The sequence below is a fragment of the Saccoglossus kowalevskii genome, chromosome 17 (genome assembly GCF_978046115.1).
Source record: "Saccoglossus kowalevskii chromosome 17, keSacKowa6.1, whole genome shotgun sequence".
NCBI classification, from domain to species: domain Eukaryota; kingdom Metazoa; phylum Hemichordata; class Enteropneusta; family Harrimaniidae; genus Saccoglossus; species Saccoglossus kowalevskii.
In genome coordinates, this window is record NC_140657.1 from 27556226 (window position 1) to 27574184 (window position 17959).

Genomic DNA, 17959 nt, shown 5'->3' on the forward strand with positions numbered 1-17959 from the left:
ACAAACCTGAAAATGAAGACACGTACAGCACACTAGCTATAGTAAACAGTGAGTAAATAAATACAACTGTATTGTTTGAGTTAAAAACTAAATTAGAAATACGCTAATATCACTTGAACTACAGTAATCATTTCGCCCAACTTCCCACTTTTAATCGACCGCTTATCGATTAATTTCTGACCGTACTGTATTTTCCGACCGGAAAACACCGATCTGTCGCCCAAACACTGGTCACTGGCAGAGTAGTGATCGAAATAGTGGTTTTGAGTGGTACAGTTTGGGGATACAATGGGTACTAACTATTATTAAATTCCGAACTACTCTTCAAATCTATACCACATTGTATCTTCGCGGACGAAACTTCACCTGTGTCCTATATTAAATAACTGACTTTGCGTTATTATTATGAAAGCGATATATTACAATGTTGACATTTTTAGAGCCGGTACAACATTGTAAACAAATTTGCGTAATTAAAAAAGCAGCGCACTAAGTAAACGACCTCAAAATATACAAGTTTGCGTACAGCACCGTCAGAACTAATAATAATTTTACAAGATCGACGCGCTGAGCCTGAAAGAAAAATATTGCTGAGGTAACGCGCCTGTTCAGTGCGTGACTTGGGGGGTTAAACTTTGGTCAACACAAACTTGATGTCAGCATCGCCGCGCAGTAAGTTACGCAATGAAGTACTTAAAGTTCAATTGCGTCCCAAAATGATGTCGTTGATCACTCAGTTTTTTGCACAATATTATAACTAGTTTCCAAGCTTTTGATGCAGCCAGATTTATTTAACTTTGTGGAAATATAATCTTTTTAATTTCTTATTCCTTTCTGTTCATTCATTGTCTTGACAATAAGTGTGAATTGCTGTGCGAGCTTTTCGTACCCGACTGCGGTCAGACGGCGTCATGAAATCTATGCATAAAAGGCGGGCGACCTGCGGCTGTTTGATTTCCTACTCTCTCCCAAGCTAGCGATTGGTGAGAATGGTTATTAATATATTACCCGATGTACTTGTAAATCGGACAGTCATACCGCAATTGTGTTGAAACATTTTGGGGGCAGTAAGTAACGTCAGAATATTGTTTAAAATAAAATATTCCATCCCAATCAAATCTAGGTCAAAGGGTCAAATTGCGTGCATATAATTATAGATAGTTAAAAACTAAATATATTTGAATTTTTGACGGCTATTCAACGTTTGTGCAAACCAAAATAAAAAAGGTAGTGTATACAATAACGATATGGCTGAGATATCATGGCATTTGTTTACAATATTGTACCGGCTCTAGTATTGGACACAGATGAATTTGTTCGCAAACGATACAGAGTGGTATAGATTTGAAGAGCCGTTCCGAATTTATAATAGTTAACACTCGTTGTATATCCCCAAACATTTTGACTACTCCTGTGCCGGTGACCAGTGTTTGGGCGAGCGGTCGGTGTTTTCAATAAGCGAGCGAGAGAAAAAAAAATGAGTACTGTGGTTCAAGTGATATTAGCATATTTCTCATTTAGTTTTAACTGTACAATATTTATTCACTCACTGTTTACTATAGCCAGAACGCTGTACGTGTCTTCACTTTCAGGTTAGTTCTTCCGCCGATTTCTCGCAACCAACAACGTGATTTTGTATTTTGTACTATGGGAGATTGCATGATGGGAGTTAAAAGTCTTTTGATCAGTAAGATAATTTTAGAAAAGTGAAAACTTGAGTGACTGCGAAATAAAGGTTGGTTTTAAATATAAAATATCATGGAATCTAGATGAAATAATGAAAGGAAATTGAACGGGTATGAAAGTAAATGTGGCAAGAATGCAAGGTCAGAATCCGGGGGTCAAAATACGTTACAATACATCCATCATCATCCATCGGCTGTCAACAACTATGGATGCGGTAAAAGTCTTGATTTGCAGTTTGCGTGAATGGCCGGGAAAAATCATGCCAATTCTGTGCTTCAGTAAGAGTATTTGTTGCTTTTTGTGCAATGGAAATTAATTCAAGAAATGCTGTCAAAGGACATTTCCTTCTAGTAAACAAAACAACCCTGGGACGGTTATCTTGAGAAATTGAAAAGACGAAAATCTCTTGGGACAGTCGTTGTTGTGAAACAATGGACATACTTCTCCGGGGTATCAAGGGTAGTTTTGATGATTAAAAAAGGGGAACTGCTGCTTTATGGAAAAGCAAAAAATGTTAATGTCATTGACCACAGTAATTCTAAATCGATCTTGGTTTTAATTGGTGTTGCCTGGTGAAGAAGTAATAACATTACGATGTTTTTGAGTTTAATAGTAAATTATTAATATTAAGAAATTAATAGTAAATGGTACACTCCCTTTTGATTAACATCAACCAGTATAACCTGGTTGACAACAATGAAATTCTAACAACAAGGCAATTAGGACAAATTAATAAAAATATACAAACATCATTTATATCAACTTGGAAAAGTGAATTACAAAACGACAATTAATCAAACCAAAATGAAATATAAATAAATTAAGAACATACAGAGAATTAAAAAACAATTTTGCTTTTGAAACCTACCTTGTTACCCTGCAAAGTATTGTGACTGACAGACACAACGGAATACCCCTTGCTAATAGATTATGTAACCTTTGTGATCAGAATCAAGTAGAAGATGAATATCACCTAATGATGTCATGCAAAATTGTACCCCCGATATAAATGTCTTATTTGAAATGGCAAAAACCAAAATTTGTCACCAAAGACACAATTCATAGCCCTGCTAAACAACAGTGGTCTAACACTCTCTGTAGCAAGGTGCCTAAAGAAGTGTTTTGAAATAAGACAGCAACCCCAGTGACAATTTTCGTTCACAGTTAAGTTTTGCATTTTTTCTATCTTTTTATTGTATAATAATTTAGTCTTAATATTTTCTTTCTCTGTTACAGTAATGTATTAGCTTAGTTTTTTGTATGTTTTTATTTTATATTATTTATTTAATTTTTTTAACCTTTTATTCTTTCTTAAACATTTATAGCCATTGCAAATCCCTCCGGGGAATGTGTAAGTGTTAATAAAATTAATATTATTTAATTAATGACCCCGCACATTATTGATTGGCCTTGGCTAGTTGAAGCGGTTTTTAAATGGGCGACTCGATAGAAGTATTCGCCGTGACTCAAGACTTTTCATTCGGGTTAATACAACGCTTACATGTTACTGTCAGGAAGGTTTAATGTCTTGTTTGTATTTGCACAATGTGAAAGAGGGGTTTATTGTCAAAATGTACTAGTACATGGGTGGTTGTATGCATATTGAACTATACAAAATTTGAATTATGTCACCAAACTGTACGTTTTGACGACTCGTATGCAATTGTAAGATTATATTTCTGATATACTCGAAGTGAATCTCAGCACTGTGCTTTTTATAAATGTTATGGTTCGGTTAATAATTTCCTGGAAACTGTGCAGAAAATCACAGACTTTCATTATTTTTTGTTCGTAGTTTTTCTAAATTTCAGTTTTTATTGTTCATAATTATTTACAGCAATAACACTTGTTTTCTGTTGTGAAACCATTTCCAGTTATTATGAATGTGTACATGACAGCTTTCCCCCACTCAATAAGACATGCATGGATATGTGCGAGTATGTTTGTTGGGTTAATATGCCACTTCTTTATATCCCACAATGTCTGGTAATTCTAACTAACTACTATTTCGCAAATTTGCGTAGCCTTGCTTCTACTCCCATATTGTCCTTAAGGTAGCGAGAAGGTTTTGTGACGTTTTTAAATAAAACATTCTCTGTCTGTTGTCTCGTTCAGAACAGTAATTTAGGTTATATATATCAAAAGACTAAGTATAGAGGTGCAAGTTCGCACAAACTGGACAGACATTGTTTACATAATTATCACGTGACATCAAAAATGGCGAACCTTGTAAAAATGACTAAGTACGCGATTGCGAGAGCACACTGCGGAATTTCCTGGTGAAATTTAAGTTATGCATTGTCCGTAATCAAGTCCATTGAAATGCGTCTCCGATAATCAAAAGACCTATTATTCCGATTTCTATGCAGGTTTGTTTTTTTGTCCCCAAATTATTTCATACTTGGCACCTTTAACAGACTATTATTCTGTGACAAAGCATTTTCTTTAAAAACCCAGACATATTTCGCACCATCATTATCTTTTGAACGATAACTGCGAGTTTGAATGTCCTAGTCCGAACGCACTTGATTTGGCGGCGGTCCCAATGAGTCGTTCTCGATCAAAACTTCACCTCGAGAAAAACGCGAAAAACAGTTTTGGTTAATAAAACACTGTAGATTTGCTGCATTATTATAAATATACACTAAAAATGGCCAAACATATTAACCACTGATATTACAGAACTAATAAAGAGTGTCAGATAATGAATAATTTCAAGCTCGAGTGCGAAAAATGAAGAAAACTGCTGGCATTTGAGTCCGTACTCCAGGAACGTTCGGGTTTTCCATTGTTATGCAAACGAACAACGAGGGATAATCCTCTGACAAACATTACTGTCCCACTGTACACGCTGACAGTTTACAAACAAGCTAATCTTTCAAGTGTCTCAGATAAGACATCTAATAAAACGGTTTTCATGGTGAAACAAAATGGCCGATGTTTGAAAAAAAATTGCTGTGTCAGAGTGCGACACTGAGTGGCAGATTTTTCTTTGCCTCGTCTGTCAACGCTTTCTTTCTTTTCTTCGCCATTGCGTTAGAAAAAAAATGTATTAGTAAAATAGAATATTGACTTGGAAAATAAAACGATTTAAAAGAAAGTTGTGCAAAGTTACAGTACTCCTTTCGCACAACCTCCCGCCCGCTTCCGCTTTCCAATCACCTTTTTCTCTCGCTTTTGCGACCGCTTGTTGAATTCGACCGGACAATTTCCGCTTTATTTTCGACCGCGCAAACCCCGAAATATCACCGCCCACCTGTTCGCTCGCGCGCATTTAAAATTCGGACTAACAGAATAATTTCCGAGGTTCACATTGTCTTATAATTGTCTTTCTGGTTTTTATAGATGTTGAACAGCTGACAAAAGTTCAAATACTTTTTGTTTTAACTATATATAATTATATGCACGCAACCTGACCCTTTGACCTCGATTTGGCTTGGACTGAATATTTTATTTTAAACAATATTCTGACCTGAAATACAAAATGTATTTTAACACAAGTACGACAGGGTTGTCTGGGGTTTCTTTCCTGATTGTTGAGTCTTCGCAATGTGTTTTGTATAATTATTGTTGTTTTCCCCCGATGCTGAAGGACCGTAAAGCTAAATGGCAGTTACATGCATGGACTGAGTGAAAGAAAATATTTCTAAGCCTAAAATAAAACCTAATATTACACCTCTTTGTGTATTTGTTAATTTTACATATGTTTGTCATGACAGTATGTTTGTAAATATAAAAAAAAACCTCATCTTTCGTTCATAATTTCGATTGTTTGTTTGGAATGTCGATCCCCGTTGGTTTCTCCATACTGAGTTTAGGAAGGGCGTCGATCAACACCGTGACAATCAGCCGAGAGAAGACAAACATTGACCGTAATTCATGGAGATCATGTCCGTAATTTGTGGGCTGAAACCCCAAATAATTAATCAAGTATTATTATTTTAATATATATTTTATTTTACATCGCAAAACTAAACCATGCCCAAAACAGAGCTAGAGTTGTTCGCGGTGAAACAACCGCATTGAAGACGATACAACTTCAGCTAGCCATTTCTTACCTTGAAATAAAAAAAATAAAAATTCGAAGAGCATCGGGGAAAATATTAATAATCATCCTTATCAATCGCTTGCTTTATTTTATTCGAATCCATGAAATTCACGATTTTTTTTACATTTGTTGGCAACTTCCGCGCTAAAAATGATTGAAAATGTGGGTGTGGTTATTTTGCAAAGTCCTGTTGATAATACGGACAAACATGGTTCTGTGACCCAGTTCGTGCTCCGATCAGGTGACTCTCAGCCAATCAATGATGTTGTAACAAAGCATATTTGACGCTAATTGAAGGGTCGTCGTACAATCCAATCACCGGCGTCGATTCACATAGTTGTTTGTGCTGTGACAGGCTTCAAAATTATTCGCTGAAAAACATATATTTTGACAAACTGATGGAATTTGACCTTAGTTCAAAAAGAAAATACTAGGCTAAGATACATTAGAGCTCACGCGAATCAGTTTTCTCTGCAAGTTGTGAAATAAAGTAAACCAGAGTAGCGTCGATGATTTTCAGCCCTGAAGGACTTTGAATTGTTCATCGACTGGCCACCAAATAGTTATGGCTATAACTAAATTTGACACGTTTTTCATTTAAGCCCAATAAATTATTCATACATGTCAAGCTCTGTTCGATTTTTTCAGGGCATGTGGCCGTTTTTAGTCGAAAATATTTTTTGTGGGAACACTTTTGCGGTACGTATACGGTATAGATCGAGCTCATTCAATGATCGTGACTTAATTTTAAAAATTGAATGTCAAATTTTACCAGACGTGGACCGATGTGGATTCGATATCATTATTTTTGGAATTAATCACTAACATTTCCTCGTTTCTCTGCTCTGTCAAAAGGAGTTACCTAGGCTTTTTTCACGTAACTGTCTCATTAAAATAAAAATAAAAATATTACATCTAGAACAAGCACCCAAAACACGTAACAAGAAGTCCCAGTTCAGTTGCTTTCACGATACAAGTGTAATACAGCTATCAGGGGGAAAACCTCTCTTCTCTCGGGTTCTCCACACTTGTCAGGGGGGAACTCGTCTCGTCTCTCTATCTCGTCCCCTTGAGGTACGGGATCGGGAAAGTCACTTTAACTTTACAGTCAAATAAGGCACACACAACGAAATACGTTTCAACTCTCGTCTTAGTCGATCTTTTGGAGCACTCTATAAGACACAGCGCCCTGGGGAAAAGTCCCCAAGACTGTATCGCAAGGCTGACCCAAGACTCTCTTAGACTGCGTCAAGGCTCGCCCCAAGTCTCTCCAGGACTGCGTCTGTCGTGGAGTGTTCGCCAAGACCAACTCAAACTCTCTTTATTCATTTTCAAAACTCTAACCAATTACAAAACAGTAAAAGACTCTAGGGCGTAACCTTCAATCATAAAGCCAATCACACTAAGTACTGAATACGTCATATCTTTTGATTAATCGTTCACTACATTAATAACTACGGATGTCAGAATAGCGACGGTATCTTGTAATTAGTTCCAAACCACTGAGCCAAGTTCCGTCCAAAACTTCAAATAGGCCTACACGATGACAGACATAACACAGCAATTCGCTAATAATCAGTTAATTAAGTCGACCAACAGATACGCGAAAACAAATTCATGACACATCCCTTCACCCAAACTGAGATATGCCTCTTGGCATAACACGTTCATAAATCAAAGATACCGTCCTCTACTCATCGTCATACAGGTTAAATACAATACTAATAATAAAAGGAATAAATCAAAAAGAGAAAAACACACTAATTAAGTACAATGATTATAAAGTCTAAATACAATGGTTATAAAGTCACAAATATCAACGGTTATAAATCAAAAACAAAGGAAAGGCTACCAAACGACTCACTTTTCTCAAAACGGTCCGCTGAGGGTAACCCTTCGCTACACTGTCTCCGTTACTAAAGGTTACAATCTCTATATCAAAAGGTCGAAAAAACTAAGGCGTGGCGGTGTAACCAAGCGATCGGCCAATCGCTGCAGTCGACAGCATGATCACGTGATTACCGGGGATGCGTCTCTCGGTTAAAGCATTGCAAAGCGGTAACTAATAAACAATGAATAAAAAGCTATTAATCAAACTCTTGTCATATACGCTTATAAACTTCAACAGAACTCACAAGTCGTTAATCTAAACAAAAGTCATACGGCGTGAAAACAGAATGCAAAGACAATGTCGCTTTCATAACACATTACTCCTCTGGCAAAAAGACGGAAAAGTAAAACGATATACACTACTGAATTACATATAATTCTGTAAATCATGAACAAAAGCTTGCGATATCAAACAATACGTATATAAGCGCACTCATCTCATTCCAAAAGGCATCAAAAAACGTTGCAAAGGTGCTATCAACTCAAAAGAGAGAGACCTAGCTCGAGCCATTCCATTAGAGCGCGTCCGTTCCATTACAGAGCGTTCCATTAGAGAGCGGTCACGTGACGTGTGATCACCTGACAAGTGCTGGATACACGCACTAACGGAAAATACCGTTAGGTTTAGCGAATTTACAAACCGTTACGAAAGAGTTTGCTCGTTCGAAGACCGTTTTTGTAAAAGCGACAGCCTTGGTCGATACACTGTTCATTTACACAATCTTTCCTGGCACCATACGCACTCACACTGTTAGCGGCGGAGTGAAACGCGCCCATGTCATGCTATTAACCGATTACTGACGTCTATGTATTTCATGTCTTTGGCATGAAAGCTATAAAATATATAAAATACAATGCCTTTCTATCGTTTGAACATTTCAAATATTTAATTAGTCTAGCGTGTTTTTTTTTTTTTCATTCCATTGGAGACGAGTCGCTCTTCATTTCATTACAGGACGGTATGACCCAAACCACTCTCTAACGTCGCTCTATTTACTTGAATTGATATGGGAGCTATTAAATATATTTAATACAATATATTCAAACAGTTTTGAACATTTCAGTTATTTAATTGGCCAAGCGATCGCGTCATTCCATTACAGACGAGTCGCTCTTCATTCCATTACAGGACGGTATGACCCAAAACACCCTCTAACGTCGCTCTATTTACTTGAATTGATATGGGAGCTATTAAATATATTTAATACAATATATTCAAACAGTTTTGAACATTTCAGTTATTTAATTGGCCAAGCGATCGTGTCATTCCATTACAGACGAGTCGCTCTTCATTCCATTACAGGACGGTATGACCCAAACCACCCTCTAACGTCGCTCTATTTACTTGAATTGATATGGGATCCATTAAATATATTTAATACAATATATTCAAACAGTTTTGAACATTTCAATTATTTAATTGGCCAAGCGATCGTGTCATTCCATTACAGACGAGTCGCTCTTCATTCCATTACAGGACGGTATGACCCAAACCACCCTCTAACGTCGCTCTATTTACTTGAATTTATATGGGAGCTATTAAATATATTTAATGCAATATATTCAAACAGTTTTGAACATTTTAATTATTTAATTGGCCAAGCGATCGTGTCATTCCATTACAGACGAGTCGCTCTTCGTTCCATTACAGGACGGTATGACCCAAACCACCCTCTAACGTCGCTCTATTTACTTGAATTGATATGGGAGCGATTAAATATATTTAATACAATATATTCTAACAGTTTTGAATGTTTCAATTATTTAATTGGCCAAGCGATATTGTCATTCCATTACAGACGAGTCGCTCTTCATTCCATTACAGGACGGTTTGACCCAAACCACCCTTTAACCTCGCTCTATTTACTCGATTTGATATGGGAGCAATTAAATATAATTAATACAATATATTCAAACAGTTTTGAATGTTTCAATTATTTAATTGGTCAAGCTATCTTGTCATTCCGTTATAGACGAGTCGCTCTTCATTCCATTACAGGACGGTATTACCCAAACAACCCATAACGTCATCCTATTGATTTGAAATGTGAGCTATACTATATATTTAATATAATGTATTCAAACAGTTTCCAACATTTCAATAATTTGATTAGCCATATTCACGTATTATGTGCTCATCCCTTTACCTACATTATTCCACAAACAATCGATTTAAATTGATAAGTATAAACAGAATATGGTAAACACATTGTTAATGCTTGAAGTAAACATGCCTATTTATCAGATAAAAAAACATGTTATTTAATGAAGTCATGAAACACACAACGTCATAGTAATATTTTCTTTAATTCAAAGTTAGTTAAAGCGGGGGTCGTCACCTGCGCACGCGCGGGAATTGAGTCCAAAGCGAGGATCATAACACACTCTAAACACGCTAGATAACTGATTTCCGGAGGGTGTAAAAAGTGAATGCCTACTTAGGGTAGTTTGCTACCACTAAAAATACTCAGAAATCCAGCTAGAGGGATTAGGTTACTGTAATGTTAAAGATTCTGAAATAAAAATATAGGGTCACCGACTTTTTCTAAGAAAGGGCATCAAATATTGATGAAAAATGCATGTTAGAATAGTTTTTTTTTGTTTTTTTGTTAGATTAGTTTACAATGTTGGAATGTTATAAGATGGCGGCTCTTTAGATACATTTAGTAGATAACTATGTAGCATGTTATTATATAGTGGTTAGATAGCGAGAAATTTACTTCAAATGTGACTTTACGCAGCACTCTTAAATTACTCTTAGTTGGCTTTATTTACTTAGAGGGCCAGTTATATAGTAGATATGATTTGTGCATGATATGTACTTTGAAGTCAAGCCAAACAATATAATGCTCCCTAAAGAAAGACCTCTTCAACTGTAGCAATCAAGTTACAGTTTTTTATATCACTTTTCATTCTCTATATATTCAACTTTTCATCACTATTATGTAGTCCGTCATATTGATTCTCCAGCAAAAAACTGTGGGTAAAGTGTGACATCATATCCACTGTTGTAAAAAAATGAGAAATTGTATTAATTTATAACGTGAAAAATACTGAAGCGAATTTGTTCAAATTGTCAGTGTGCATATTACTCACGTGTATAAGTGTAGTAATGGAAATTAGAATGTTACAAATAAACATAAAGTGAAGATATTGCCAAAAACGTGAAAACAATAACAATCATTATTTTAATCATTACAAGTAGAATGACATTGTTTTGTTCCTTTTTGTTGCCAACAGGTTATATATTACCCGTATAACCTATTCACATTGATAAATTGTATACAATATAAGGACATTTGAGCATTTGGTAGAAAAACACACAAATGAATACTAGTATTTACATTTCGTCCTGACAACTATTTTTATATGCTTGTTTGGCGCCGGTACATGCATGCTACCACGTTCTACACTTTCAGCCAATTTGAAGTTCGAAGTTATAGATGAAATCATTTGTCAATTTCTGACAACAGAGAATATGATGTCATACTTTACCCATAATACTCTGCTGAAGAATCAAGATGGTGTACTACATAAATAATTAAAAAGTTAAGTATCTAGAGAATGAACAGTGATATGAAAAAAACTGTAAATTGTATGTTTTTATGTTGTCAGACTTTTCTTTTAATATATAACATTCAAATTATTTGTGTATTTAGCTTGCTATTGGATTTGATGTGTGAATGCATCTTTAACTACATCTTCCTACAGGAACTTATTCAAGCAAAATATATTTTTCCCATGTTTGACCGCATACATCGGTGTTGATGTGGTAGAATGAATTATATATCGCTGTTTCCTAAATTATTAAAAGTTGATGGTAATAAAGCTATATACTCTTATAAACTAAATACATGTAACTAAATACATGTAAATATAAATCATGACAGCAACTTCAACTGTCATAAACGAAAACCACTCTGTGTATAACTCCCAGATAAAATATAATTACACGTTCATCTTTTCACTACGCGTAACTATGAGTCCCAAAACCCATGCGTTTTCAATCTTGTGTTAAACCGTTCTAAACTGTCAGAGATGCACAATTCGAAATGTGATCAACAGTAATGAAGTTAATAATTCTACCAAAGATACGATACAACAGAGTAAGGAAAATTGTTGTACCATACATATATAGTTCCAGAGTTTCAACTTTTACTCATGCTTGTTAAGTGGTTCTTGAAATACATATGGAGCAACTACTAATTGCTTATTAATATACGTAATTAAATTACTGACTTACATTAATAATTAATTAGTTACACATTGCATTTATTGACCAAAATTTCTTTGACAACCACCTAATAAATTTCGAATTAACTGTTAACTGAACTTCCAGTTACGGAAAACATAACACATTAAACAAAATAAAAAATCTATGTCACCCGTAACTCGAAGTTACAATGCCTGTGTGGCACCAGTAGTTACTAAATTATAATAATGGTCAGCATTATATAAGATATCGAATGCTCTTCCTAATAATGCATGTAATACAAATAAATTGATGAAACCTATATATTGTTTTACTATCATACCTGTACATGTTCATGTTACTGATACATCTCTAATAATCAGAAGATACATGCACTGTAATTTAGTTCTCTGCATCATATATCTCATATTGCTGTCATCTCATTTTTACAGGCGACTTGTGTGGCTTCCAAATAATAACACATGGTAGTTTTGTATTTTTATGACTCGTTCATACAGGATCGCATTGAATACTTGGAGAAAGGGTAACACTATCGAGTATAGTATTTGCAACAAAGAAATAGCTATTGCATAACATAAACTAGTGTTGGTGTTTCATGTTCCCATACACGATCTTGCAATTCTGTTGCAGGTAATATTTCTGTTCATAAGATTTTGTAGCCTAGTGTGTTGCTATGATAGGTTCGAGCACATGGACATTGCTATGTTATGACATTGAATAGCATTCTTAAATGTGTTTTATGACGAACTTTCTTTAATTATAAAATAACAGCCAAATATGTCAAAGAGCATACATGGACAACACTTAGGTATTGTGCTATGTTGTGTATTTCCGGTGTTAATTACAGTTTATACATTAAGATGTGGCTCTCAATAGTATGAGATGGATATATACATAGTACAGATGATAAGTATCAACTGCCGATACATTATACATGTACATCTATTTAGCTTTACATCCATCACTGCTTGTAGCGTAATGATTTAATATTTCTTTACATGAGAAGTTGAGATATGCTGATGCTGGATCACTTCTCCTTCATGACTTATCTCTTCATGGGTGTACCTACATCCAATAATAAAAATTTTGTGGTTATGTGTATAATATTGGAAGAATTTGCGATGAATCTACTGCGGAATATGTATAAATTACCTATCTTTAATTCACAAAAACTGATGCCCATATATGGTCCTTTAGGTTAGGTTAAGTTAAAGTTCGCAAACATAGCATGTCAACACAAAACGCTACTACCACCACAACTGAAAAAGAGAACGTTTTCACTTGCAAGCTCTTGTGATGAAACATGTATTTAAGTATGGTACCCCGGCGCTAGATATTATACTTCACTGTTGAATGTGTGATGAAATTACTAAGTCTTACTAATACTTGATGAGCGGTGCGTGTTCCAATATAGTATTTCATTTCATATAGCTATTCATGTGAGAGTATCCTGTACCAAAAATGCATGATTGTATTAAGTAAAATGACTACCATGTATTATATGTGAATGTCACATAGAAGATTGTTACAACAAGATCAGCTAGCTGTGCACTAGCATGTATTTAGTTTTTATTGTTTGAACCAGTATATTTTGTTATTATAATATGTTATTGATTGCTTATTATATATTTATGCTAATAGTCATGATTTCTACAAAAACATGCCTGTGACTGTGAAATGCCAAACCACACATTTACCGTTTTGTGTTTGTGTTCCACTGAAATAGACAATTATTGATTTTTTGGTTGAAAATGATTATTCGTATCCGAGAAAATTTGAGATATTTCTCTTGTTGTAGCCATGCCCACCGATCCTGAAACAGTCGACTGTTTTCGGCTTTCCGACTCTAGCCGAATTAAAAGTGCTCCATCAAACGCCAAAATATGAGAGGAAGCCATGCTCTTGTACTATACTTTTATAATACTGCGTCATTTAATAATAATATTAACGATATATATTTTTCGGTCTGCGTTTTTTTAAACGTTATATTTTTGGCGTAATGGTGTGAGAATTTACGCGTTTTCAAACGATCCGAAGTTGTAACATCAGTATACGAAAACCCTAAAATCAATGTGAAAAAGTTGGGATGGACATTCTCTTTATATTCTCGTCATACCATAGACCCCCACGCGAAACAATTGCCCCCATTTATTAAAGAACAACTTGGACAAATGTTTTGGGATTCTGGATAACATTTTGAAGAGACCATATAGTCTGGAAGCTAAGGCCAAGAATTTGGAGTTTAACTGCACCCCACGTCAAACATTGTGGAAACAGACTTTTCTTATGCAAGATGTTCTGACTTTTTCAAACATGCTAGTTTCCAGAACAAAGATTTTATTTTTTTCAAATCTGATTGCCATGTTCATAGTTGTATTGTCTTATTTATAACATGTTATAATTATAGAAAATAAAATGATAACCTTCAGAATAATATTGAGCAAAAATAGTGTTGTGAAGACTATATGTTCTGAAAAAACAAAACACGCAATATATACAATTTTCGTTGAAAAAACAGGTTTGTTGGTAATTTCTGAATATGCTAATTATCTAATTAGCATATATGATGTCATAAATAATTTGGCCAATCCACGATCTACATTTTGGTACCAACTTTACTTCTATATCTTCATATGTATTGAAAATATAGATCTTTTAATGATTTCATATTATTTTCAGGTTGCCATAACAACATGTCAATTTTCACCACTTTTAGGGCATTTTCCGCCCTGGAAACAGGCATTTTTGAAAATGTCAGATAATTTTGCGTAAGAAAAGTCTGTTTCCACAATGTTTGACGTGGGGTGCAGCTAAAACCGTTTTTAGAAGGCTTTTGAGAAGTAGCTTCCAGACTAATATAGTTCGTGTTATGTAAGAGGTAGCAATGACGTGACGCGAAAACCGATGCGTCTACATTAAATCACGCAGCATTCACACGCAATTGTTTTTAATTATGCTGTCTAAAATTTACTGAATTGTTTTGTGATTGGTGTTGATTTCACACTTCTGTGATCTTTTCTTGCAATTTGATCTGCGTAATAAGTGGACTGTCAATATTTTGCGTCCACGTATTCTTTAATGTGATGTCGTAATTATGACAATCGCGATAACTCGAGTCGACATATACATAGCGATCGTTGAGAGTTCTACGGCAATAGTAGTCGGCACTTCAACCGACTTCATCGACCACAATGCAATTGACTGTGATTGTACATTACACGGTTGATCGCGGCGACCAGGCGCGTCAGAAAGGATATATTTTGTATCTAACTCAACCCTGTACGATAAACTTATAACGATAATATGTGGTCTATATGGTCCACTCATCCTCGAGAAACAAATACCTGAGTAGCAATTCAGTCAAAGACAAGAAAATTGAATAAGAAATGCGTCTTACATACATTAACGGCAATGTACGCTGACCAGCAAGTTATCCTTCATATGTCACAAAGGATATTTGAGTACTAGTATGCAAATGAGGAGTTAATGAAGAGCCTCGTTTTAAAATACATTAAAATAACATTTTAAACCTACATTTGAAACCCATTTTTTCACTTTGAAAATTTATTTTATACTTAATAACGTAAAAAATACTGATATTGATGCACCAATAAATGATTTTGGCCAAAAAATAGCAGGCATTTCACAATACGCATTATATGCGTATATTATAGCCATTCAAATATATAAAAATCACGCAGGAATTAAACATACCAATGATACAGATTCTTCCCGTATCTGACAAATACTAGACTAATTTTTGAACTAAACACAATTCTAATGGAGAAATCAATAGTATAATACTAAGGCGGTTATCTTGGAGTTATGCAAATAAGGAATGTTAAAATGATCACACGATTCGCTCAAGAGACATTCTAGTACCTTTTAACAAGAATGTCGCTTTTTAAATCACAAACAAATATTAATTGGAGGTGTTGATATGCCGTGTTATGGTATCGTGATGACCATTTCGGATTTATGCAAAATTAGAAAAAAATACCCAAGGATGATGTCATGCCACCATACCGATTCATCAAGTCTATCGTCCCAGGAAACAAAATGCATCAAAATATTTTGTATTGACTCCAAATACAGGTCCAGCTCAAAAACCATTTGCCTGCCGGGCGATATATGTCATTGAATAAATTAGACGACCACCGAAGGTGACGTAATTCAACGCCTAATGAGATGGATATAACGTCGCTATAATCAGGAAATAGTTTTATGCATATGATGTTCAGACATCATTCATTCAGTTAGCAACTGAATAGCAACTGAATCAGCAATAGCCTTTGTGCGTACTTCAAACAATACAAATCGTTTGGCGAATAAATAATTGAAATTTACTACATATATTCTTCATCTCCTATGTAAAATAAAATAAATACAGTGACGTAGAGAGTGGTTTCTGCCATAGTGGCCTCTAAATAATGAGGAGAGACTTGTCTATAATGGAATGACACGATCGCTTGGCCAATTAAATAATTAAAATGTTCAAAACTGTTTGAATATATTGTATTAAATATATTTAATAGCTCCCATATCAATTCAAGTAAATAGAGCGAGGTTAGAGGGTGGTTTGGGTCATACCGTCCTGCAATGGAACGAAGAGCGACTCGTCTGTAATGGAATGACACGATCGCTTGGCCAATTAAATAATTGAAACATTCAAAACTGTTAGAATATATTGTATTAAATATATTTAATAGCTCCCATATCAATTCAAGTAAATAGAGCGACGTTAGAGGGTGGTTTGGGTCATACCGTCCTGTAATGGAACGAAGAGCGACTCGTCTGTAATGGAATGACACGATCGCTTGGCCAATTAAATAATCAAAATGTTCAAAACTGTTTGAATATATTGTATTAAATATATTTAATAGCTCCCATATCAATTCAAGTAAATAGAGCGACGTTAGAGGGTGGTTTGGGTCATACCGTCCTGTAATGGAATGAAGAGCGACTCGTCTGTAATGGAATGACACGATCGCTTGGCCAATTAAATAATTGAAATGTTCAAAACTGTTTGAATATATTGTATTGAATATATTTAATAGCTCCCATATCAATTCAAGTAAATAGAGCGACGTTAGAGGGTGGTTTGGGTCATACCGTCCTGTAATGGAATGAAGAGCGACTCGTCTGTAATGGAATGACACGATCGCTTGGCCAATTAAATAATTGAAATGTTCAAAACTGTTTGAATATATTGTATTGAATATATTTAATAGCTCCCATATCAATTCAAGTAAATAGAGCGACGTTAGAGGGTGGTTTGGGTCATACCGTCCTGTAATGGAATGAAGAGCGACTCGTCTGTAATGGAATGACACGATCGCTTGGCCAATTAAATAATTGAAATGTTCAAAACTGTTTGAATATATTTTATTAATTATATTTAATAGCTCCCATATCAATTCAAGTAAATAGAGCGAGGTTAAAGGGTGGTTTGGGTCATACCGTCCTGTAATGGAACGAAGAGCGACTCGTCTGTAATGGAATGACACGATCGCTTGGCCAATTAAATAATTGAAATGTTCAAAACTGTTTGAATATATTGTATTAAATATATTTAATAGCTCCCATATCAATTCAAGTAAATAGAGCGAGGTTAGAGGGTGGTTTGGGTCATACCGTCCTGTAATGGAATGAAGAGCGACTCGTCTGTAATGGAATGACAATATCGCTTGGCCAATTAAATAATTGAAATGTTCAAAACTGTTTGAATATATTTTAATAATTATATTTAATAGCTCCCATGTCAATTCAAGTAAATAGAGTGAGGTTAGAGGGTGGTTTGGGTCATACCGTCCTGTAATGGAACGAAGAGCGACTCGTCTGTAATGGAATGACACGATCGCATGGCCAATTAATAATCAAAATGTTCAAAACTGTTTGAATATATTGTATTAAATATATTTAATAGCTCCCATATCAATTCAAGTAAATAGAGCGACGTTAGAGGGTGGTTTGGGTCATACCGTCCTGTAATGGAATGAAGAGCGACTCGTCTGTAATGGAATGACACAATCGCTTGGCCAATTAAATAATTGAAATGTTCAAAACTGTTTGAATATATTGTATTGAATATATTTAATAGCTCCCATATCAATTCAAGTAAA